Source organism: Schistocerca nitens, chromosome 2 (genome assembly GCF_023898315.1).
Source record: "Schistocerca nitens isolate TAMUIC-IGC-003100 chromosome 2, iqSchNite1.1, whole genome shotgun sequence".
NCBI lineage: Eukaryota > Metazoa > Arthropoda > Insecta > Orthoptera > Acrididae > Schistocerca > Schistocerca nitens.
Window position 1 is genome coordinate 1,024,147,078 of NC_064615.1, and position 23,313 is coordinate 1,024,170,390.

The 23,313-nt window shown below is 55.3% G+C and overlaps 24 non-coding genes across 24 annotated transcripts; all 24 read left to right on the forward strand.

Moving 5' to 3' along the window:
- The first annotated feature begins 288 nt into the window (after positions 1 to 288).
- Positions 289 to 407, forward strand: LOC126238602 (5S ribosomal RNA). Its single transcript, XR_007545344.1, has one exon. It is a non-coding gene; the product is annotated as a 5S ribosomal RNA (ribosomal RNA).
- Positions 408 to 1,260: 853 nt separating this feature from the next.
- LOC126238614 (5S ribosomal RNA) lies at positions 1,261 to 1,379 on the forward strand. The gene has a single exon (XR_007545345.1). It is a non-coding gene; the product is annotated as a 5S ribosomal RNA (ribosomal RNA).
- Positions 1,380 to 2,231: 852 nt separating this feature from the next.
- LOC126238625 (5S ribosomal RNA) lies at positions 2,232 to 2,350 on the forward strand. The gene has a single exon (XR_007545346.1). It is a non-coding gene; the product is annotated as a 5S ribosomal RNA (ribosomal RNA).
- Positions 2,351 to 3,203: 853 nt separating this feature from the next.
- LOC126238636 (5S ribosomal RNA) lies at positions 3,204 to 3,322 on the forward strand. Its single transcript, XR_007545347.1, has one exon. It is a non-coding gene; the product is annotated as a 5S ribosomal RNA (ribosomal RNA).
- An 852-nt stretch (positions 3,323 to 4,174) lies between these two features.
- On the forward strand, positions 4,175 to 4,293 carry LOC126238648 (5S ribosomal RNA). Its single transcript, XR_007545348.1, has one exon. It is a non-coding gene; the product is annotated as a 5S ribosomal RNA (ribosomal RNA).
- An 853-nt stretch (positions 4,294 to 5,146) lies between these two features.
- Positions 5,147 to 5,265, forward strand: LOC126238661 (5S ribosomal RNA). Its single transcript, XR_007545351.1, has one exon. It is a non-coding gene; the product is annotated as a 5S ribosomal RNA (ribosomal RNA).
- An 852-nt stretch (positions 5,266 to 6,117) lies between these two features.
- On the forward strand, positions 6,118 to 6,236 carry LOC126238673 (5S ribosomal RNA). The gene has a single exon (XR_007545352.1). It is a non-coding gene; the product is annotated as a 5S ribosomal RNA (ribosomal RNA).
- An 852-nt stretch (positions 6,237 to 7,088) lies between these two features.
- Positions 7,089 to 7,207, forward strand: LOC126238684 (5S ribosomal RNA). The gene has a single exon (XR_007545353.1). It is a non-coding gene; the product is annotated as a 5S ribosomal RNA (ribosomal RNA).
- An 852-nt stretch (positions 7,208 to 8,059) lies between these two features.
- Positions 8,060 to 8,178, forward strand: LOC126238696 (5S ribosomal RNA). Its single transcript, XR_007545354.1, has one exon. It is a non-coding gene; the product is annotated as a 5S ribosomal RNA (ribosomal RNA).
- Positions 8,179 to 9,020: 842 nt separating this feature from the next.
- LOC126238707 (5S ribosomal RNA) lies at positions 9,021 to 9,139 on the forward strand. Its single transcript, XR_007545355.1, has one exon. It is a non-coding gene; the product is annotated as a 5S ribosomal RNA (ribosomal RNA).
- Positions 9,140 to 9,991: 852 nt separating this feature from the next.
- Positions 9,992 to 10,110, forward strand: LOC126237555 (5S ribosomal RNA). The gene has a single exon (XR_007545098.1). It is a non-coding gene; the product is annotated as a 5S ribosomal RNA (ribosomal RNA).
- Positions 10,111 to 10,952: 842 nt separating this feature from the next.
- LOC126237567 (5S ribosomal RNA) lies at positions 10,953 to 11,071 on the forward strand. The gene has a single exon (XR_007545099.1). It is a non-coding gene; the product is annotated as a 5S ribosomal RNA (ribosomal RNA).
- Positions 11,072 to 11,923: 852 nt separating this feature from the next.
- On the forward strand, positions 11,924 to 12,042 carry LOC126237578 (5S ribosomal RNA). Its single transcript, XR_007545102.1, has one exon. It is a non-coding gene; the product is annotated as a 5S ribosomal RNA (ribosomal RNA).
- Positions 12,043 to 12,895: 853 nt separating this feature from the next.
- On the forward strand, positions 12,896 to 13,014 carry LOC126237590 (5S ribosomal RNA). The gene has a single exon (XR_007545103.1). It is a non-coding gene; the product is annotated as a 5S ribosomal RNA (ribosomal RNA).
- An 843-nt stretch (positions 13,015 to 13,857) lies between these two features.
- On the forward strand, positions 13,858 to 13,976 carry LOC126237602 (5S ribosomal RNA). The gene has a single exon (XR_007545104.1). It is a non-coding gene; the product is annotated as a 5S ribosomal RNA (ribosomal RNA).
- An 852-nt stretch (positions 13,977 to 14,828) lies between these two features.
- LOC126237615 (5S ribosomal RNA) lies at positions 14,829 to 14,947 on the forward strand. Its single transcript, XR_007545106.1, has one exon. It is a non-coding gene; the product is annotated as a 5S ribosomal RNA (ribosomal RNA).
- Positions 14,948 to 15,800: 853 nt separating this feature from the next.
- LOC126237669 (5S ribosomal RNA) lies at positions 15,801 to 15,919 on the forward strand. The gene has a single exon (XR_007545145.1). It is a non-coding gene; the product is annotated as a 5S ribosomal RNA (ribosomal RNA).
- Positions 15,920 to 16,772: 853 nt separating this feature from the next.
- On the forward strand, positions 16,773 to 16,891 carry LOC126237767 (5S ribosomal RNA). Its single transcript, XR_007545208.1, has one exon. It is a non-coding gene; the product is annotated as a 5S ribosomal RNA (ribosomal RNA).
- An 852-nt stretch (positions 16,892 to 17,743) lies between these two features.
- Positions 17,744 to 17,862, forward strand: LOC126237780 (5S ribosomal RNA). Its single transcript, XR_007545209.1, has one exon. It is a non-coding gene; the product is annotated as a 5S ribosomal RNA (ribosomal RNA).
- Positions 17,863 to 18,714: 852 nt separating this feature from the next.
- On the forward strand, positions 18,715 to 18,833 carry LOC126237791 (5S ribosomal RNA). Its single transcript, XR_007545210.1, has one exon. It is a non-coding gene; the product is annotated as a 5S ribosomal RNA (ribosomal RNA).
- Positions 18,834 to 19,686: 853 nt separating this feature from the next.
- Positions 19,687 to 19,805, forward strand: LOC126237803 (5S ribosomal RNA). The gene has a single exon (XR_007545211.1). It is a non-coding gene; the product is annotated as a 5S ribosomal RNA (ribosomal RNA).
- Positions 19,806 to 20,657: 852 nt separating this feature from the next.
- On the forward strand, positions 20,658 to 20,776 carry LOC126237815 (5S ribosomal RNA). Its single transcript, XR_007545212.1, has one exon. It is a non-coding gene; the product is annotated as a 5S ribosomal RNA (ribosomal RNA).
- Positions 20,777 to 21,628: 852 nt separating this feature from the next.
- LOC126237826 (5S ribosomal RNA) lies at positions 21,629 to 21,747 on the forward strand. Its single transcript, XR_007545213.1, has one exon. It is a non-coding gene; the product is annotated as a 5S ribosomal RNA (ribosomal RNA).
- Positions 21,748 to 22,599: 852 nt separating this feature from the next.
- LOC126237838 (5S ribosomal RNA) lies at positions 22,600 to 22,718 on the forward strand. The gene has a single exon (XR_007545214.1). It is a non-coding gene; the product is annotated as a 5S ribosomal RNA (ribosomal RNA).
- Positions 22,719 to 23,313: the final 595 nt, after the last annotated feature.

Below are 23,313 nucleotides of genomic sequence, written 5' to 3' on the forward strand. Positions count from 1 at the left end.
CGCTGGACACCAGGGACAAGATGCGTCCTCCGCTAGTGTCGAAGGCTGCACGCGCGCAGCGAATGACAGGAGGTGCAACGAGCAGCAGTGCGTCTCACACACGCGGCGGTGCGCCCGCTAATTCGGCCGTCGCTCTGCTGGGACGCCGGGCGCGCCCCCCGCGCCGTCCTCGAGGAACTGGCTGTTGCGGAAGGAAGTGCTTTCGTCAAATGCGGTCGAAAACTAACATTTTGTGTGTTGGGAGAAAAGCCGAACGCGGATTCTGCCGTGCTCCTACATTAGATGAGCGCCAACGGCCATACCATGATGAATACACCGGTTCTCGTCCGATCACCGAAGTTAAGCATCATCGGGCCCGGTTAGTACTTGGATGGGTGACCGCCTGGGAAACCCGGGTGCTGTTGGCTGCCTTCCATTTTTTTTTTGTTATTATGTCGCTACCCCTGCCAGCCCAATTTTCAAACTACCTTTCTGTTGTGACAAAGATGCTTCCTTAAGCCTTTTACACTACTGTAATGGTACGAAAATGCAGTAATTAACTCAGTTTGAGGGAGAATGTGCTAACCAAGTTTGCCAAGAAGACTTTGAAAACGACAAAACAGTACGAATCGGCAGGTGATTTCTGAAACACGTCACCGCCTATTTTTGTGTAGGAGTGTAGAGTTCCAATTTTTTGTAATCACGAATTTATTCCTTAGTCGTCTCGTCTCGTCTCGTCCCGCAGACGTTTGTCGTGCTTGCGCTGTCATATGGACCACGACCCGAGCGGCAGCGAGCGGCAGTCGAGCAAAGTCGGGACAAGTCGGGACGGGGACGGGGACAGGGATGGGAATGGTGCGAATGCACTGCAAACTACGCACACACCTGGTGTGAGGCGAGGCGAGGCGACGCGAGGCGAGGCGAGGCGAGGAAGCCCACATGCTACCAGTGGCGCCCTCCAGCACGACACTGCCACACCACGCACAGGCCCTCCGCTGGACACCAGGGACAAGATGCGTCCTCCGCTAGTGTCGAAGGCTGCACGCGCGCAGCGAATGACAGGAGGTGCAACGAGCAGCAGTGCGTCTCACACACGCGGCGGTGCGCCCGCTAATTCGGCCGTCGCTCTGCTGGGACGCCGGGCGCGCCCCCCGCGCCGTCCTCGAGGAACTGGCTGTTGCGGAAGGAAGTGCTTTCGTCAAATGCGGTCGAAAACTAATATTTTGTGTGTTGGGAGAAAAGCCGAACGCGGATTCTGCCGTGCTCCTACATTAGATGAGCGCCAACGGCCATACCATGATGAATACACCGGTTCTCGTCCGATCACCGAAGTTAAGCATCATCGGGCCCGGTTAGTACTTGGATGGGTGACCGCCTGGGAAACCCGGGTGCTGTTGGCTGCCTTCCATTTTTTTTTGTTATTATGTCGCTACCCCTGCCAGCCCAATTTTCAAACTACCTTTCTGTTGTGACAAAGATGCTTCCTTAAGCCTTTTACACTACTGTAATGGTACGAAAATGCAGTAATTAACTCAGTTTGAGGGAGAATGTGCTAACCAAGTTTGCCAAGAAGACTTTGAAAACGACAAAACAGTACGAATCGGCAGGTGATTTCTGAAACACGTCACCGCCTATTTTTGTGTAGGAGTGTAGAGTTCCAATTTTTTGTAATCACGAATTTATTCCTTAGTCGTCTCGTCTCGTCTCGTCCCGCAGACGTTTGTCGTGCTTGCGCTGTCATATGGACCACGACCCGAGCGGCAGCGAGCGGCAGTCGAGCAAAGTCGGGACAAGTCGGGACGGGGACGGGGACAGGGATGGGAATGGTGCGAATGCACTGCAAACTACGCACACACCTGGTGTGAGGCGAGGCGAGGCGACGCGAGGCGAGGCGAGGCGAGGAAGCCCACATGCTACCAGTGGCGCCCTCCAGCACGACACTGCCACACCACGCACAGGCCCTCCGCTGGACACCAGGGACAAGATGCGTCCTCCGCTAGTGTCGAAGGCTGCACGCGCGCAGCGAATGACAGGAGGTGCAACGAGCAGCAGTGCGTCTCACACACGCGGCGGTGCGCCCGCTAATTCGGCCGTCGCTCTGCTGGGACGCCGGGCGCGCCCCCCGCGCCGTCCTCGAGGAACTGGCTGTTGCGGAAGGAAGTGCTTTCGTCAAATGCGGTCGAAAACTAACATTTTGTGTGTTGGGAGAAAAGCCGAACGCGGATTCTGCCGTGCTCCTACATTAGATGAGCGCCAACGGCCATACCATGATGAATACACCGGTTCTCGTCCGATCACCGAAGTTAAGCATCATCGGGCCCGGTTAGTACTTGGATGGGTGACCGCCTGGGAAACCCGGGTGCTGTTGGCTGCCTTCCATTTTTTTTTTGTTATTATGTCGCTACCCCTGCCAGCCCAATTTTCAAACTACCTTTCTGTTGTGACAAAGATGCTTCCTTAAGCCTTTTACACTACTGTAATGGTACGAAAATGCAGTAATTAACTCAGTTTGAGGGAGAATGTGCTAACCAAGTTTGCCAAGAAGACTTTGAAAACGACAAAACAGTACGAATCGGCAGGTGATTTCTGAAACACGTCACCGCCTATTTTTGTGTAGGAGTGTAGAGTTCCAATTTTTTGTAATCACGAATTTATTCCTTAGTCGTCTCGTCTCGTCTCGTCCCGCAGACGTTTGTCGTGCTTGCGCTGTCATATGGACCACGACCCGAGCGGCAGCGAGCGGCAGTCGAGCAAAGTCGGGACAAGTCGGGACGGGGACGGGGACAGGGATGGGAATGGTGCGAATGCACTGCAAACTACGCACACACCTGGTGTGAGGCGAGGCGAGGCGACGCGAGGCGAGGCGAGGCGAGGAAGCCCACATGCTACCAGTGGCGCCCTCCAGCACGACACTGCCACACCACGCACAGGCCCTCCGCTGGACACCAGGGACAAGATGCGTCCTCCGCTAGTGTCGAAGGCTGCACGCGCGCAGCGAATGACAGGAGGTGCAACGAGCAGCAGTGCGTGTCACACACGCGGCGGTGCGCCCGCTAATTCGGCCGTCGCTCTGCTGGGACGCCGGGCGCGCCCCCCGCGCCGTCCTCGAGGAACTGGCTGTTGCGGAAGGAAGTGCTTTCGTCAAATGCGGTCGAAAACTAACATTTTGTGTGTTGGGAGAAAAGCCGAACGCGGATTCTGCCGTGCTCCTACATTAGATGAGCGCCAACGGCCATACCATGATGAATACACCGGTTCTCGTCCGATCACCGAAGTTAAGCATCATCGGGCCCGGTTAGTACTTGGATGGGTGACCGCCTGGGAAACCCGGGTGCTGTTGGCTGCCTTCCATTTTTTTTTGTTATTATGTCGCTACCCCTGCCAGCCCAATTTTCAAACTACCTTTCTGTTGTGACAAAGATGCTTCCTTAAGCCTTTTACACTACTGTAATGGTACGAAAATGCAGTAATTAACTCAGTTTGAGGGAGAATGTGCTAACCAAGTTTGCCAAGAAGACTTTGAAAACGACAAAACAGTACGAATCGGCAGGTGATTTCTGAAACACGTCACCGCCTATTTTTGTGTAGGAGTGTAGAGTTCCAATTTTTTGTAATCACGAATTTATTCCTTAGTCGTCTCGTCTCGTCTCGTCCCGCAGACGTTTGTCGTGCTTGCGCTGTCATATGGACCACGACCCGAGCGGCAGCGAGCGGCAGTCGAGCAAAGTCGGGACAAGTCGGGACGGGGACGGGGACAGGGATGGGAATGGTGCGAATGCACTGCAAACTACGCACACACCTGGTGTGAGGCGAGGCGAGGCGACGCGAGGCGAGGCGAGGCGAGGAAGCCCACATGCTACCAGTGGCGCCCTCCAGCACGACACTGCCACACCACGCACAGGCCCTCCGCTGGACACCAGGGACAAGATGCGTCCTCCGCTAGTGTCGAAGGCTGCACGCGCGCAGCGAATGACAGGAGGTGCAACGAGCAGCAGTGCGTCTCACACACGCGGCGGTGCGCCCGCTAATTCGGCCGTCGCTCTGCTGGGACGCCGGGCGCGCCCCCCGCGCCGTCCTCGAGGAACTGGCTGTTGCGGAAGGAAGTGCTTTCGTCAAATGCGGTCGAAAACTAACATTTTGTGTGTTGGGAGAAAAGCCGAACGCGGATTCTGCCGTGCTCCTACATTAGATGAGCGCCAACGGCCATACCATGATGAATACACCGGTTCTCGTCCGATCACCGAAGTTAAGCATCATCGGGCCCGGTTAGTACTTGGATGGGTGACCGCCTGGGAAACCCGGGTGCTGTTGGCTGCCTTCCATTTTTTTTTTGTTATTATGTCGCTACCCCTGCCAGCCCAATTTTCAAACTACCTTTCTGTTGTGACAAAGATGCTTCCTTAAGCCTTTTACACTACTGTAATGGTACGAAAATGCAGTAATTAACTCAGTTTGAGGGAGAATGTGCTAACCAAGTTTGCCAAGAAGACTTTGAAAACGACAAAACAGTACGAATCGGCAGGTGATTTCTGAAACACGTCACCGCCTATTTTTGTGTAGGAGTGTAGAGTTCCAATTTTTTGTAATCACGAATTTATTCCTTAGTCGTCTCGTCTCGTCTCGTCCCGCAGACGTTTGTCGTGCTTGCGCTGTCATATGGACCACGACCCGAGCGGCAGCGAGCGGCAGTCGAGCAAAGTCGGGACAAGTCGGGACGGGGACGGGGACAGGGATGGGAATGGTGCGAATGCACTGCAAACTACGCACACACCTGGTGTGAGGCGAGGCGAGGCGACGCGAGGCGAGGCGAGGCGAGGAAGCCCACATGCTACCAGTGGCGCCCTCCAGCACGACACTGCCACACCACGCACAGGCCCTCCGCTGGACACCAGGGACAAGATGCGTCCTCCGCTAGTGTCGAAGGCTGCACGCGCGCAGCGAATGACAGGAGGTGCAACGAGCAGCAGTGCGTCTCACACACGCGGCGGTGCGCCCGCTAATTCGGCCGTCGCTCTGCTGGGACGCCGGGCGCGCCCCCCGCGCCGTCCTCGAGGAACTGGCTGTTGCGGAAGGAAGTGCTTTCGTCAAATGCGGTCGAAAACTAACATTTTGTGTGTTGGGAGAAAAGCCGAACGCGGATTCTGCCGTGCTCCTACATTAGATGAGCGCCAACGGCCATACCATGATGAATACACCGGTTCTCGTCCGATCACCGAAGTTAAGCATCATCGGGCCCGGTTAGTACTTGGATGGGTGACCGCCTGGGAAACCCGGGTGCTGTTGGCTGCCTTCCATTTTTTTTTGTTATTATGTCGCTACCCCTGCCAGCCCAATTTTCAAACTACCTTTCTGTTGTGACAAAGATGCTTCCTTAAGCCTTTTACACTACTGTAATGGTACGAAAATGCAGTAATTAACTCAGTTTGAGGGAGAATGTGCTAACCAAGTTTGCCAAGAAGACTTTGAAAACGACAAAACAGTACGAATCGGCAGGTGATTTCTGAAACACGTCACCGCCTATTTTTGTGTAGGAGTGTAGAGTTCCAATTTTTTGTAATCACGAATTTATTCCTTAGTCGTCTCGTCTCGTCTCGTCCCGCAGACGTTTGTCGTGCTTGCGCTGTCATATGGACCACGACCCGAGCGGCAGCGAGCGGCAGTCGAGCAAAGTCGGGACAAGTCGGGACGGGGACGGGGACAGGGATGGGAATGGTGCGAATGCACTGCAAACTACGCACACACCTGGTGTGAGGCGAGGCGAGGCGACGCGAGGCGAGGCGAGGCGAGGAAGCCCACATGCTACCAGTGGCGCCCTCCAGCACGACACTGCCACACCACGCACAGGCCCTCCGCTGGACACCAGGGACAAGATGCGTCCTCCGCTAGTGTCGAAGGCTGCACGCGCGCAGCGAATGACAGGAGGTGCAACGAGCAGCAGTGCGTCTCACACACGCGGCGGTGCGCCCGCTAATTCGGCCGTCGCTCTGCTGGGACGCCGGGCGCGCCCCCCGCGCCGTCCTCGAGGAACTGGCTGTTGCGGAAGGAAGTGCTTTCGTCAAATGCGGTCGAAAACTAACATTTTGTGTGTTGGGAGAAAAGCCGAACGCGGATTCTGCCGTGCTCCTACATTAGATGAGCGCCAACGGCCATACCATGATGAATACACCGGTTCTCGTCCGATCACCGAAGTTAAGCATCATCGGGCCCGGTTAGTACTTGGATGGGTGACCGCCTGGGAAACCCGGGTGCTGTTGGCTGCCTTCCATTTTTTTTTGTTATTATGTCGCTACCCCTGCCAGCCCAATTTTCAAACTACCTTTCTGTTGTGACAAAGATGCTTCCTTAAGCCTTTTACACTACTGTAATGGTACGAAAATGCAGTAATTAACTCAGTTTGAGGGAGAATGTGCTAACCAAGTTTGCCAAGAAGACTTTGAAAACGACAAAACAGTACGAATCGGCAGGTGATTTCTGAAACACGTCACCGCCTATTTTTGTGTAGGAGTGTAGAGTTCCAATTTTTTGTAATCACGAATTTATTCCTTAGTCGTCTCGTCTCGTCTCGTCCCGCAGACGTTTGTCGTGCTTGCGCTGTCATATGGACCACGACCCGAGCGGCAGCGAGCGGCAGTCGAGCAAAGTCGGGACAAGTCGGGACGGGGACGGGGACAGGGATGGGAATGGTGCGAATGCACTGCAAACTACGCACACACCTGGTGTGAGGCGAGGCGAGGCGACGCGAGGCGAGGCGAGGCGAGGAAGCCCACATGCTACCAGTGGCGCCCTCCAGCACGACACTGCCACACCACGCACAGGCCCTCCGCTGGACACCAGGGACAAGATGCGTCCTCCGCTAGTGTCGAAGGCTGCACGCGCGCAGCGAATGACAGGAGGTGCAACGAGCAGCAGTGCGTCTCACACACGCGGCGGTGCGCCCGCTAATTCGGCCGTCGCTCTGCTGGGACGCCGGGCGCGCCCCCCGCGCCGTCCTCGAGGAACTGGCTGTTGCGGAAGGAAGTGCTTTCGTCAAATGCGGTCGAAAACTAACATTTTGTGTGTTGGGAGAAAAGCCGAACGCGGATTCTGCCGTGCTCCTACATTAGATGAGCGCCAACGGCCATACCATGATGAATACACCGGTTCTCGTCCGATCACCGAAGTTAAGCATCATCGGGCCCGGTTAGTACTTGGATGGGTGACCGCCTGGGAAACCCGGGTGCTGTTGGCTGCCTTCCATTTTTTTTTGTTATTATGTCGCTACCCCTGCCAGCCCAATTTTCAAACTACCTTTCTGTTGTGACAAAGATGCTTCCTTAAGCCTTTTACACTACTGTAATGGTACGAAAATGCAGTAATTAACTCAGTTTGAGGGAGAATGTGCTAACCAAGTTTGCCAAGAAGACTTTGAAAACGACAAAACAGTACGAATCGGCAGGTGATTTCTGAAACACGTCACCGCCTATTTTTGTGTAGGAGTGTAGAGTTCCAATTTTTTGTAATCACGAATTTATTCCTTAGTCGTCTCGTCTCGTCTCGTCCCGCAGACGTTTGTCGTGCTTGCGCTGTCATATGGACCACGACCCGAGCGGCAGCGAGCGGCAGTCGAGCAAAGTCGGGACAAGTCGGGACGGGGACGGGGACAGGGATGGGAATGGTGCGAATGCACTGCAAACTACGCACACACCTGGTGTGAGGCGAGGCGAGGCGACGCGAGGCGAGGCGAGGCGAGGAAGCCCACATGCTACCAGTGGCGCCCTCCAGCACGACACTGCCACACCACGCACAGGCCCTCCGCTGGACACCAGGGACAAGATGCGTCCTCCGCTAGTGTCGAAGGCTGCACGCGCGCAGCGAATGACAGGAGGTGCAACGAGCAGCAGTGCGTCTCACACACGCGGCGGTGCGCCCGCTAATTCGGCCGTCGCTCTGCTGGGACGCCGGGCGCGCCCCCCGCGCCGTCCTCGAGGAACTGGCTGTTGCGGAAGGAAGTGCTTTCGTCAAATGCGGTCGAAAACTAACATTTTGTGTGTTGGGAGAAAAGCCGAACGCGGATTCTGCCGTGCTCCTACATTAGATGAGCGCCAACGGCCATACCATGATGAATACACCGGTTCTCGTCCGATCACCGAAGTTAAGCATCATCGGGCCCGGTTAGTACTTGGATGGGTGACCGCCTGGGAAACCCGGGTGCTGTTGGCTGCCTTCCATTTTTTTTTGTTATTATGTCGCTACCCCTGCCAGCCCAATTTTCAAACTACCTTTCTGTTGTGACAAAGATGCTTCCTTAAGCCTTTTACACTACTGTAATGGTACGAAAATGCAGTAATTAACTCAGTTTGAGGGAGAATGTGCTAACCAAGTTTGCCAAGAAGACTTTGAAAACGACAAAACAGTACGAATCGGCAGGTGATTTCTGAAACACGTCACCGCCTATTTTTGTGTAGGAGTGTAGAGTTCCAATTTTTTGTAATCACGAATTTATTCCTTAGTCGTCTCGTCTCGTCTCGTCCCGCAGACGTTTGTCGTGCTTGCGCTGTCATATGGACCACGACCCGAGCGGCAGCGAGCGGCAGTCGAGCAAAGTCGGGACAAGTCGGGACGGGGACGGGGACAGGGATGGGAATGGTGCGAATGCACTGCAAACTACGCACACACCTGGTGTGAGGCGAGGCGAGGCGAGGCGAGGCGAGGAAGCCCACATGCTACCAGTGGCGCCCTCCAGCACGACACTGCCACACCACGCACAGGCCCTCCGCTGGACACCAGGGACAAGATGCGTCCTCCGCTAGTGTCGAAGGCTGCACGCGCGCAGCGAATGACAGGAGGTGCAACGAGCAGCAGTGCGTCTCACACACGCGGCGGTGCGCCCGCTAATTCGGCCGTCGCTCTGCTGGGACGCCGGGCGCGCCCCCCGCGCCGTCCTCGAGGAACTGGCTGTTGCGGAAGGAAGTGCTTTCGTCAAATGCGGTCGAAAACTAACATTTTGTGTGTTGGGAGAAAAGCCGAACGCGGATTCTGCCGTGCTCCTACATTAGATGAGCGCCAACGGCCATACCATGATGAATACACCGGTTCTCGTCCGATCACCGAAGTTAAGCATCATCGGGCCCGGTTAGTACTTGGATGGGTGACCGCCTGGGAAACCCGGGTGCTGTTGGCTGCCTTCCATTTTTTTTTGTTATTATGTCGCTACCCCTGCCAGCCCAATTTTCAAACTACCTTTCTGTTGTGACAAAGATGCTTCCTTAAGCCTTTTACACTACTGTAATGGTACGAAAATGCAGTAATTAACTCAGTTTGAGGGAGAATGTGCTAACCAAGTTTGCCAAGAAGACTTTGAAAACGACAAAACAGTACGAATCGGCAGGTGATTTCTGAAACACGTCACCGCCTATTTTTGTGTAGGAGTGTAGAGTTCCAATTTTTTGTAATCACGAATTTATTCCTTAGTCGTCTCGTCTCGTCTCGTCCCGCAGACGTTTGTCGTGCTTGCGCTGTCATATGGACCACGACCCGAGCGGCAGCGAGCGGCAGTCGAGCAAAGTCGGGACAAGTCGGGACGGGGACGGGGACAGGGATGGGAATGGTGCGAATGCACTGCAAACTACGCACACACCTGGTGTGAGGCGAGGCGAGGCGACGCGAGGCGAGGCGAGGCGAGGAAGCCCACATGCTACCAGTGGCGCCCTCCAGCACGACACTGCCACACCACGCACAGGCCCTCCGCTGGACACCAGGGACAAGATGCGTCCTCCGCTAGTGTCGAAGGCTGCACGCGCGCAGCGAATGACAGGAGGTGCAACGAGCAGCAGTGCGTCTCACACACGCGGCGGTGCGCCCGCTAATTCGGCCGTCGCTCTGCTGGGACGCCGGGCGCGCCCCCCGCGCCGTCCTCGAGGAACTGGCTGTTGCGGAAGGAAGTGCTTTCGTCAAATGCGGTCGAAAACTAACATTTTGTGTGTTGGGAGAAAAGCCGAACGCGGATTCTGCCGTGCTCCTACATTAGATGAGCGCCAACGGCCATACCATGATGAATACACCGGTTCTCGTCCGATCACCGAAGTTAAGCATCATCGGGCCCGGTTAGTACTTGGATGGGTGACCGCCTGGGAAACCCGGGTGCTGTTGGCTGCCTTCCATTTTTTTTTGTTATTATGTCGCTACCCCTGCCAGCCCAATTTTCAAACTACCTTTCTGTTGTGACAAAGATGCTTCCTTAAGCCTTTTACACTACTGTAATGGTACGAAAATGCAGTAATTAACTCAGTTTGAGGGAGAATGTGCTAACCAAGTTTGCCAAGAAGACTTTGAAAACGACAAAACAGTACGAATCGGCAGGTGATTTCTGAAACACGTCACCGCCTATTTTTGTGTAGGAGTGTAGAGTTCCAATTTTTTGTAATCACGAATTTATTCCTTAGTCGTCTCGTCTCGTCTCGTCCCGCAGACGTTTGTCGTGCTTGCGCTGTCATATGGACCACGACCCGAGCGGCAGCGAGCGGCAGTCGAGCAAAGTCGGGACAAGTCGGGACGGGGACGGGGACAGGGATGGGAATGGTGCGAATGCACTGCAAACTACGCACACACCTGGTGTGAGGCGAGGCGAGGCGAGGCGAGGCGAGGAAGCCCACATGCTACCAGTGGCGCCCTCCAGCACGACACTGCCACACCACGCACAGGCCCTCCGCTGGACACCAGGGACAAGATGCGTCCTCCGCTAGTGTCGAAGGCTGCACGCGCGCAGCGAATGACAGGAGGTGCAACGAGCAGCAGTGCGTCTCACACACGCGGCGGTGCGCCCGCTAATTCGGCCGTCGCTCTGCTGGGACGCCGGGCGCGCCCCCCGCGCCGTCCTCGAGGAACTGGCTGTTGCGGAAGGAAGTGCTTTCGTCAAATGCGGTCGAAAACTAACATTTTGTGTGTTGGGAGAAAAGCCGAACGCGGATTCTGCCGTGCTCCTACATTAGATGAGCGCCAACGGCCATACCATGATGAATACACCGGTTCTCGTCCGATCACCGAAGTTAAGCATCATCGGGCCCGGTTAGTACTTGGATGGGTGACCGCCTGGGAAACCCGGGTGCTGTTGGCTGCCTTCCATTTTTTTTTGTTATTATGTCGCTACCCCTGCCAGCCCAATTTTCAAACTACCTTTCTGTTGTGACAAAGATGCTTCCTTAAGCCTTTTACACTACTGTAATGGTACGAAAATGCAGTAATTAACTCAGTTTGAGGGAGAATGTGCTAACCAAGTTTGCCAAGAAGACTTTGAAAACGACAAAACAGTACGAATCGGCAGGTGATTTCTGAAACACGTCACCGCCTATTTTTGTGTAGGAGTGTAGAGTTCCAATTTTTTGTAATCACGAATTTATTCCTTAGTCGTCTCGTCTCGTCTCGTCCCGCAGACGTTTGTCGTGCTTGCGCTGTCATATGGACCACGACCCGAGCGGCAGCGAGCGGCAGTCGAGCAAAGTCGGGACAAGTCGGGACGGGGACGGGGACAGGGATGGGAATGGTGCGAATGCACTGCAAACTACGCACACACCTGGTGTGAGGCGAGGCGAGGCGACGCGAGGCGAGGCGAGGCGAGGAAGCCCACATGCTACCAGTGGCGCCCTCCAGCACGACACTGCCACACCACGCACAGGCCCTCCGCTGGACACCAGGGACAAGATGCGTCCTCCGCTAGTGTCGAAGGCTGCACGCGCGCAGCGAATGACAGGAGGTGCAACGAGCAGCAGTGCGTCTCACACACGCGGCGGTGCGCCCGCTAATTCGGCCGTCGCTCTGCTGGGACGCCGGGCGCGCCCCCCGCGCCGTCCTCGAGGAACTGGCTGTTGCGGAAGGAAGTGCTTTCGTCAAATGCGGTCGAAAACTAACATTTTGTGTGTTGGGAGAAAAGCCGAACGCGGATTCTGCCGTGCTCCTACATTAGATGAGCGCCAACGGCCATACCATGATGAATACACCGGTTCTCGTCCGATCACCGAAGTTAAGCATCATCGGGCCCGGTTAGTACTTGGATGGGTGACCGCCTGGGAAACCCGGGTGCTGTTGGCTGCCTTCCATTTTTTTTTTGTTATTATGTCGCTACCCCTGCCAGCCCAATTTTCAAACTACCTTTCTGTTGTGACAAAGATGCTTCCTTAAGCCTTTTACACTACTGTAATGGTACGAAAATGCAGTAATTAACTCAGTTTGAGGGAGAATGTGCTAACCAAGTTTGCCAAGAAGACTTTGAAAACGACAAAACAGTACGAATCGGCAGGTGATTTCTGAAACACGTCACCGCCTATTTTTGTGTAGGAGTGTAGAGTTCCAATTTTTTGTAATCACGAATTTATTCCTTAGTCGTCTCGTCTCGTCTCGTCCCGCAGACGTTTGTCGTGCTTGCGCTGTCATATGGACCACGACCCGAGCGGCAGCGAGCGGCAGTCGAGCAAAGTCGGGACAAGTCGGGACGGGGACGGGGACAGGGATGGGAATGGTGCGAATGCACTGCAAACTACGCACACACCTGGTGTGAGGCGAGGCGAGGCGACGCGAGGCGAGGCGAGGCGAGGAAGCCCACATGCTACCAGTGGCGCCCTCCAGCACGACACTGCCACACCACGCACAGGCCCTCCGCTGGACACCAGGGACAAGATGCGTCCTCCGCTAGTGTCGAAGGCTGCACGCGCGCAGCGAATGACAGGAGGTGCAACGAGCAGCAGTGCGTCTCACACACGCGGCGGTGCGCCCGCTAATTCGGCCGTCGCTCTGCTGGGACGCCGGGCGCGCCCCCCGCGCCGTCCTCGAGGAACTGGCTGTTGCGGAAGGAAGTGCTTTCGTCAAATGCGGTCGAAAACTAACATTTTGTGTGTTGGGAGAAAAGCCGAACGCGGATTCTGCCGTGCTCCTACATTAGATGAGCGCCAACGGCCATACCATGATGAATACACCGGTTCTCGTCCGATCACCGAAGTTAAGCATCATCGGGCCCGGTTAGTACTTGGATGGGTGACCGCCTGGGAAACCCGGGTGCTGTTGGCTGCCTTCCATTTTTTTTTTGTTATTATGTCGCTACCCCTGCCAGCCCAATTTTCAAACTACCTTTCTGTTGTGACAAAGATGCTTCCTTAAGCCTTTTACACTACTGTAATGGTACGAAAATGCAGTAATTAACTCAGTTTGAGGGAGAATGTGCTAACCAAGTTTGCCAAGAAGACTTTGAAAACGACAAAACAGTACGAATCGGCAGGTGATTTCTGAAACACGTCACCGCCTATTTTTGTGTAGGAGTGTAGAGTTCCAATTTTTTGTAATCACGAATTTATTCCTTAGTCGTCTCGTCTCGTCTCGTCCCGCAGACGTTTGTCGTGCTTGCGCTGTCATATGGACCACGACCCGAGCGGCAGCGAGCGGCAGTCGAGCAAAGTCGGGACAAGTCGGGACGGGGACGGGGACAGGGATGGGAATGGTGCGAATGCACTGCAAACTACGCACACACCTGGTGTGAGGCGAGGCGAGGCGAGGCGAGGCGAGGAAGCCCACATGCTACCAGTGGCGCCCTCCAGCACGACACTGCCACACCACGCACAGGCCCTCCGCTGGACACCAGGGACAAGATGCGTCCTCCGCTAGTGTCGAAGGCTGCACGCGCGCAGCGAATGACAGGAGGTGCAACGAGCAGCAGTGCGTCTCACACACGCGGCGGTGCGCCCGCTAATTCGGCCGTCGCTCTGCTGGGACGCCGGGCGCGCCCCCCGCGCCGTCCTCGAGGAACTGGCTGTTGCGGAAGGAAGTGCTTTCGTCAAATGCGGTCGAAAACTAACATTTTGTGTGTTGGGAGAAAAGCCGAACGCGGATTCTGCCGTGCTCCTACATTAGATGAGCGCCAACGGCCATACCATGATGAATACACCGGTTCTCGTCCGATCACCGAAGTTAAGCATCATCGGGCCCGGTTAGTACTTGGATGGGTGACCGCCTGGGAAACCCGGGTGCTGTTGGCTGCCTTCCATTTTTTTTTGTTATTATGTCGCTACCCCTGCCAGCCCAATTTTCAAACTACCTTTCTGTTGTGACAAAGATGCTTCCTTAAGCCTTTTACACTACTGTAATGGTACGAAAATGCAGTAATTAACTCAGTTTGAGGGAGAATGTGCTAACCAAGTTTGCCAAGAAGACTTTGAAAACGACAAAACAGTACGAATCGGCAGGTGATTTCTGAAACACGTCACCGCCTATTTTTGTGTAGGAGTGTAGAGTTCCAATTTTTTGTAATCACGAATTTATTCCTTAGTCGTCTCGTCTCGTCTCGTCCCGCAGACGTTTGTCGTGCTTGCGCTGTCATATGGACCACGACCCGAGCGGCAGCGAGCGGCAGTCGAGCAAAGTCGGGACAAGTCGGGACGGGGACGGGGACAGGGATGGGAATGGTGCGAATGCACTGCAAACTACGCACACACCTGGTGTGAGGCGAGGCGAGGCGACGCGAGGCGAGGCGAGGCGAGGAAGCCCACATGCTACCAGTGGCGCCCTCCAGCACGACACTGCCACACCACGCACAGGCCCTCCGCTGGACACCAGGGACAAGATGCGTCCTCCGCTAGTGTCGAAGGCTGCACGCGCGCAGCGAATGACAGGAGGTGCAACGAGCAGCAGTGCGTCTCACACACGCGGCGGTGCGCCCGCTAATTCGGCCGTCGCTCTGCTGGGACGCCGGGCGCGCCCCCCGCGCCGTCCTCGAGGAACTGGCTGTTGCGGAAGGAAGTGCTTTCGTCAAATGCGGTCGAAAACTAACATTTTGTGTGTTGGGAGAAAAGCCGAACGCGGATTCTGCCGTGCTCCTACATTAGATGAGCGCCAACGGCCATACCATGATGAATACACCGGTTCTCGTCCGATCACCGAAGTTAAGCATCATCGGGCCCGGTTAGTACTTGGATGGGTGACCGCCTGGGAAACCCGGGTGCTGTTGGCTGCCTTCCATTTTTTTTTTGTTATTATGTCGCTACCCCTGCCAGCCCAATTTTCAAACTACCTTTCTGTTGTGACAAAGATGCTTCCTTAAGCCTTTTACACTACTGTAATGGTACGAAAATGCAGTAATTAACTCAGTTTGAGGGAGAATGTGCTAACCAAGTTTGCCAAGAAGACTTTGAAAACGACAAAACAGTACGAATCGGCAGGTGATTTCTGAAACACGTCACCGCCTATTTTTGTGTAGGAGTGTAGAGTTCCAATTTTTTGTAATCACGAATTTATTCCTTAGTCGTCTCGTCTCGTCTCGTCCCGCAGACGTTTGTCGTGCTTGCGCTGTCATATGGACCACGACCCGAGCGGCAGCGAGCGGCAGTCGAGCAAAGTCGGGACAAGTCGGGACGGGGACGGGGACAGGGATGGGAATGGTGCGAATGCACTGCAAACTACGCACACACCTGGTGTGAGGCGAGGCGAGGCGACGCGAGGCGAGGCGAGGCGAGGAAGCCCACATGCTACCAGTGGCGCCCTCCAGCACGACACTGCCACACCACGCACAGGCCCTCCGCTGGACACCAGGGACAAGATGCGTCCTCCGCTAGTGTCGAAGGCTGCACGCGCGCAGCGAATGACAGGAGGTGCAACGAGCAGCAGTGCGTCTCACACACGCGGCGGTGCGCCCGCTAATTCGGCCGTCGCTCTGCTGGGACGCCGGGCGCGCCCCCCGCGCCGTCCTCGAGGAACTGGCTGTTGCGGAAGGAAGTGCTTTCGTCAAATGCGGTCGAAAACTAACATTTTGTGTGTTGGGAGAAAAGCCGAACGCGGATTCTGCCGTGCTCCTACATTAGATGAGCGCCAACGGCCATACCATGATGAATACACCGGTTCTCGTCCGATCACCGAAGTTAAGCATCATCGGGCCCGGTTAGTACTTGGATGGGTGACCGCCTGGGAAACCCGGGTGCTGTTGGCTGCCTTCCATTTTTTTTTTGTTATTATGTCGCTACCCCTGCCAGCCCAATTTTCAAACTACCTTTCTGTTGTGACAAAGATGCTTCCTTAAGCCTTTTACACTACTGTAATGGTACGAAAATGCAGTAATTAACTCAGTTTGAGGGAGAATGTGCTAACCAAGTTTGCCAAGAAGACTTTGAAAACGACAAAACAGTACGAATCGGCAGGTGATTTCTGAAACACGTCACCGCCTATTTTTGTGTAGGAGTGTAGAGTTCCAATTTTTTGTAATCACGAATTTATTCCTTAGTCGTCTCGTCTCGTCTCGTCCCGCAGACGTTTGTCGTGCTTGCGCTGTCATATGGACCACGACCCGAGCGGCAGCGAGCGGCAGTCGAGCAAAGTCGGGACAAGTCGGGACGGGGACGGGGACAGGGATGGGAATGGTGCGAATGCACTGCAAACTACGCACACACCTGGTGTGAGGCGAGGCGAGGCGACGCGAGGCGAGGCGAGGCGAGGAAGCCCACATGCTACCAGTGGCGCCCTCCAGCACGACACTGCCACACCACGCACAGGCCCTCCGCTGGACACCAGGGACAAGATGCGTCCTCCGCTAGTGTCGAAGGCTGCACGCGCGCAGCGAATGACAGGAGGTGCAACGAGCAGCAGTGCGTCTCACACACGCGGCGGTGCGCCCGCTAATTCGGCCGTCGCTCTGCTGGGACGCCGGGCGCGCCCCCCGCGCCGTCCTCGAGGAACTGGCTGTTGCGGAAGGAAGTGCTTTCGTCAAATGCGGTCGAAAACTAACATTTTGTGTGTTGGGAGAAAAGCCGAACGCGGATTCTGCCGTGCTCCTACATTAGATGAGCGCCAACGGCCATACCATGATGAATACACCGGTTCTCGTCCGATCACCGAAGTTAAGCATCATCGGGCCCGGTTAGTACTTGGATGGGTGACCGCCTGGGAAACCCGGGTGCTGTTGGCTGCCTTCCATTTTTTTTTGTTATTATGTCGCTACCCCTGCCAGCCCAATTTTCAAACTACCTTTCTGTTGTGACAAAGATGCTTCCTTAAGCCTTTTACACTACTGTAATGGTACGAAAATGCAGTAATTAACTCAGTTTGAGGGAGAATGTGCTAACCAAGTTTGCCAAGAAGACTTTGAAAACGACAAAACAGTACGAATCGGCAGGTGATTTCTGAAACACGTCACCGCCTATTTTTGTGTAGGAGTGTAGAGTTCCAATTTTTTGTAATCACGAATTTATTCCTTAGTCGTCTCGTCTCGTCTCGTCCCGCAGACGTTTGTCGTGCTTGCGCTGTCATATGGACCACGACCCGAGCGGCAGCGAGCGGCAGTCGAGCAAAGTCGGGACAAGTCGGGACGGGGACGGGGACAGGGATGGGAATGGTGCGAATGCACTGCAAACTACGCACACACCTGGTGTGAGGCGAGGCGAGGCGACGCGAGGCGAGGCGAGGCGAGGAAGCCCACATGCTACCAGTGGCGCCCTCCAGCACGACACTGCCACACCACGCACAGGCCCTCCGCTGGACACCAGGGACAAGATGCGTCCTCCGCTAGTGTCGAAGGCTGCACGCGCGCAGCGAATGACAGGAGGTGCAACGAGCAGCAGTGCGTCTCACACACGCGGCGGTGCGCCCGCTAATTCGGCCGTCGCTCTGCTGGGACGCCGGGCGCGCCCCCCGCGCCGTCCTCGAGGAACTGGCTGTTGCGGAAGGAAGTGCTTTCGTCAAATGCGGTCGAAAACTAACATTTTGTGTGTTGGGAGAAAAGCCGAACGCGGATTCTGCCGTGCTCCTACATTAGATGAGCGCCAACGGCCATACCATGATGAATACACCGGTTCTCGTCCGATCACCGAAGTTAAGCATCATCGGGCCCGGTTAGTACTTGGATGGGTGACCGCCTGGGAAACCCGGGTGCTGTTGGCTGCCTTCCATTTTTTTTTGTTATTATGTCGCTACCCCTGCCAGCCCAATTTTCAAACTACCTTTCTGTTGTGACAAAGATGCTTCCTTAAGCCTTTTACACTACTGTAATGGTACGAAAATGCAGTAATTAACTCAGTTTGAGGGAGAATGTGCTAACCAAGTTTGCCAAGAAGACTTTGAAAACGACAAAACAGTACGAATCGGCAGGTGATTTCTGAAACACGTCACCGCCTATTTTTGTGTAGGAGTGTAGAGTTCCAATTTTTTGTAATCACGAATTTATTCCTTAGTCGTCTCGTCTCGTCTCGTCCCGCAGACGTTTGTCGTGCTTGCGCTGTCATATGGACCACGACCCGAGCGGCAGCGAGCGGCAGTCGAGCAAAGTCGGGACAAGTCGGGACGGGGACGGGGACAGGGATGGGAATGGTGCGAATGCACTGCAAACTACGCACACACCTGGTGTGAGGCGAGGCGAGGCGACGCGAGGCGAGGCGAGGCGAGGAAGCCCACATGCTACCAGTGGCGCCCTCCAGCACGACACTGCCACACCACGCACAGGCCCTCCGCTGGACACCAGGGACAAGATGCGTCCTCCGCTAGTGTCGAAGGCTGCACGCGCGCAGCGAATGACAGGAGGTGCAACGAGCAGCAGTGCGTCTCACACACGCGGCGGTGCGCCCGCTAATTCGGCCGTCGCTCTGCTGGGACGCCGGGCGCGCCCCCCGCGCCGTCCTCGAGGAACTGGCTGTTGCGGAAGGAAGTGCTTTCGTCAAATGCGGTCGAAAACTAACATTTTGTGTGTTGGGAGAAAAGCCGAACGCGGATTCTGCCGTGCTCCTACATTAGATGAGCGCCAACGGCCATACCATGATGAATACACCGGTTCTCGTCCGATCACCGAAGTTAAGCATCATCGGGCCCGGTTAGTACTTGGATGGGTGACCGCCTGGGAAACCCGGGTGCTGTTGGCTGCCTTCCATTTTTTTTTTGTTATTATGTCGCTACCCCTGCCAGCCCAATTTTCAAACTACCTTTCTGTTGTGACAAAGATGCTTCCTTAAGCCTTTTACACTACTGTAATGGTACGAAAATGCAGTAATTAACTCAGTTTGAGGGAGAATGTGCTAACCAAGTTTGCCAAGAAGACTTTGAAAACGACAAAACAGTACGAATCGGCAGGTGATTTCTGAAACACGTCACCGCCTATTTTTGTGTAGGAGTGTAGAGTTCCAATTTTTTGTAATCACGAATTTATTCCTTAGTCGTCTCGTCTCGTCTCGTCCCGCAGACGTTTGTCGTGCTTGCGCTGTCATATGGACCACGACCCGAGCGGCAGCGAGCGGCAGTCGAGCAAAGTCGGGACAAGTCGGGACGGGGACGGGGACAGGGATGGGAATGGTGCGAATGCACTGCAAACTACGCACACACCTGGTGTGAGGCGAGGCGAGGCGACGCGAGGCGAGGCGAGGCGAGGAAGCCCACATGCTACCAGTGGCGCCCTCCAGCACGACACTGCCACACCACGCACAGGCCCTCCGCTGGACACCAGGGACAAGATGCGTCCTCCGCTAGTGTCGAAGGCTGCACGCGCGCAGCGAATGACAGGAGGTGCAACGAGCAGCAGTGCGTCTCACACACGCGGCGGTGCGCCCGCTAATTCGGCCGTCGCTCTGCTGGGACGCCGGGCGCGCCCCCCGCGCCGTCCTCGAGGAACTGGCTGTTGCGGAAGGAAGTGCTTTCGTCAAATGCGGTCGAAAACTAACATTTTGTGTGTTGGGAGAAAAGCCGAACGCGGATTCTGCCGTGCTCCTACATTAGATGAGCGCCAACGGCCATACCATGATGAATACACCGGTTCTCGTCCGATCACCGAAGTTAAGCATCATCGGGCCCGGTTAGTACTTGGATGGGTGACCGCCTGGGAAACCCGGGTGCTGTTGGCTGCCTTCCATTTTTTTTTGTTATTATGTCGCTACCCCTGCCAGCCCAATTTTCAAACTACCTTTCTGTTGTGACAAAGATGCTTCCTTAAGCCTTTTACACTACTGTAATGGTACGAAAATGCAGTAATTAACTCAGTTTGAGGGAGAATGTGCTAACCAAGTTTGCCAAGAAGACTTTGAAAACGACAAAACAGTACGAATCGGCAGGTGATTTCTGAAACACGTCACCGCCTATTTTTGTGTAGGAGTGTAGAGTTCCAATTTTTTGTAATCACGAATTTATTCCTTAGTCGTCTCGTCTCGTCTCGTCCCGCAGACGTTTGTCGTGCTTGCGCTGTCATATGGACCACGACCCGAGCGGCAGCGAGCGGCAGTCGAGCAAAGTCGGGACAAGTCGGGACGGGGACGGGGACAGGGATGGGAATGGTGCGAATGCACTGCAAACTACGCACACACCTGGTGTGAGGCGAGGCGAGGCGACGCGAGGCGAGGCGAGGCGAGGAAGCCCACATGCTACCAGTGGCGCCCTCCAGCACGACACTGCCACACCACGCACAGGCCCTCCGCTGGACACCAGGGACAAGATGCGTCCTCCGCTAGTGTCGAAGGCTGCACGCGCGCAGCGAATGACAGGAGGTGCAACGAGCAGCAGTGCGTCTCACACACGCGGCGGTGCGCCCGCTAATTCGGCCGTCGCTCTGCTGGGACGCCGGGCGCGCCCCCCGCGCCGTCCTCGAGGAACTGGCTGTTGCGGAAGGAAGTGCTTTCGTCAAATGCGGTCGAAAACTAACATTTTGTGTGTTGGGAGAAAAGCCGAACGCGGATTCTGCCGTGCTCCTACATTAGATGAGCGCCAACGGCCATACCATGATGAATACACCGGTTCTCGTCCGATCACCGAAGTTAAGCATCATCGGGCCCGGTTAGTACTTGGATGGGTGACCGCCTGGGAAACCCGGGTGCTGTTGGCTGCCTTCCATTTTTTTTTGTTATTATGTCGCTACCCCTGCCAGCCCAATTTTCAAACTACCTTTCTGTTGTGACAAAGATGCTTCCTTAAGCCTTTTACACTACTGTAATGGTACGAAAATGCAGTAATTAACTCAGTTTGAGGGAGAATGTGCTAACCAAGTTTGCCAAGAAGACTTTGAAAACGACAAAACAGTACGAATCGGCAGGTGATTTCTGAAACACGTCACCGCCTATTTTTGTGTAGGAGTGTAGAGTTCCAATTTTTTGTAATCACGAATTTATTCCTTAGTCGTCTCGTCTCGTCTCGTCCCGCAGACGTTTGTCGTGCTTGCGCTGTCATATGGACCACGACCCGAGCGGCAGCGAGCGGCAGTCGAGCAAAGTCGGGACAAGTCGGGACGGGGACGGGGACAGGGATGGGAATGGTGCGAATGCACTGCAAACTACGCACACACCTGGTGTGAGGCGAGGCGAGGCGACGCGAGGCGAGGCGAGGCGAGGAAGCCCACATGCTACCAGTGGCGCCCTCCAGCACGACACTGCCACACCACGCACAGGCCCTCCGCTGGACACCAGGGACAAGATGCGTCCTCCGCTAGTGTCGAAGGCTGCACGCGCGCAGCGAATGACAGGAGGTGCAACGAGCAGCAGTGCGTCTCACACACGCGGCGGTGCGCCCGCTAATTCGGCCGTCGCTCTGCTGGGACGCCGGGCGCGCCCCCCGCGCCGTCCTCGAGGAACTGGCTGTTGCGGAAGGAAGTGCTTTCGTCAAATGCGGTCGAAAACTAACATTTTGTGTGTTGGGAGAAAAGCCGAACGCGGATTCTGCCGTGCTCCTACATTAGATGAGCGCCAACGGCCATACCATGATGAATACACCGGTTCTCGTCCGATCACCGAAGTTAAGCATCATCGGGCCCGGTTAGTACTTGGATGGGTGACCGCCTGGGAAACCCGGGTGCTGTTGGCTGCCTTCCATTTTTTTTTGTTATTATGTCGCTACCCCTGCCAGCCCAATTTTCAAACTACCTTTCTGTTGTGACAAAGATGCTTCCTTAAGCCTTTTACACTACTGTAATGGTACGAAAATGCAGTAATTAACTCAGTTTGAGGGAGAATGTGCTAACCAAGTTTGCCAAGAAGACTTTGAAAACGACAAAACAGTACGAATCGGCAGGTGATTTCTGAAACACGTCACCGCCTATTTTTGTGTAGGAGTGTAGAGTTCCAATTTTTTGTAATCACGAATTTATTCCTTAGTCGTCTCGTCTCGTCTCGTCCCGCAGACGTTTGTCGTGCTTGCGCTGTCATATGGACCACGACCCGAGCGGCAGCGAGCGGCAGTCGAGCAAAGTCGGGACAAGTCGGGACGGGGACGGGGACAGGGATGGGAATGGTGCGAATGCACTGCAAACTACGCACACACCTGGTGTGAGGCGAGGCGAGGCGACGCGAGGCGAGGCGAGGCGAGGAAGCCCACATGCTACCAGTGGCGCCCTCCAGCACGACACTGCCACACCACGCACAGGCCCTCCGCTGGACACCAGGGACAAGATGCGTCCTCCGCTAGTGTCGAAGGCTGCACGCGCGCAGCGAATGACAGGAGGTGCAACGAGCAGCAGTGCGTGTCACACACGCGGCGGTGCGCCCGCTAATTCGGCCGTCGCTCTGCTGGGACGCCGGGCGCGCCCCCCGCGCCGTCCTCGAGGAACTGGCTGTTGCGGAAGGAAGTGCTTTCGTCAAATGCGGTCGAAAACTAACATTTTGTGTGTTGGGAGAAAAGCCGAACGCGGATTCTGCCGTGCTCCTACATTAGATGAGCGCCAACGGCCATACCATGATGAATACACCGGTTCTCGTCCGATCACCGAAGTTAAGCATCATCGGGCCCGGTTAGTACTTGGATGGGTGACCGCCTGGGAAACCCGGGTGCTGTTGGCTGCCTTCCATTTTTTTTTGTTATTATGTCGCTACCCCTGCCAGCCCAATTTTCAAACTACCTTTCTGTTGTGACAAAGATGCTTCCTTAAGCCTTTTACACTACTGTAATGGTACGAAAATGCAGTAATTAACTCAGTTTGAGGGAGAATGTGCTAACCAAGTTTGCCAAGAAGACTTTGAAAACGACAAAACAGTACGAATCGGCAGGTGATTTCTGAAACACGTCACCGCCTATTTTTGTGTAGGAGTGTAGAGTTCCAATTTTTTGTAATCACGAATTTATTCCTTAGTCGTCTCGTCTCGTCTCGTCCCGCAGACGTTTGTCGTGCTTGCGCTGTCATATGGACCACGACCCGAGCGGCAGCGAGCGGCAGTCGAGCAAAGTCGGGACAAGTCGGGACGGGGACGGGGACAGGGATGGGAATGGTGCGAATGCACTGCAAACTACGCACACACCTGGTGTGAGGCGAGGCGAGGCGACGCGAGGCGAGGCGAGGCGAGGAAGCCCACATGCTACCAGTGGCGCCCTCCAGCACGACACTGCCACACCACGCACAGGCCCTCCGCTGGACACCAGGGACAAGATGCGTCCTCC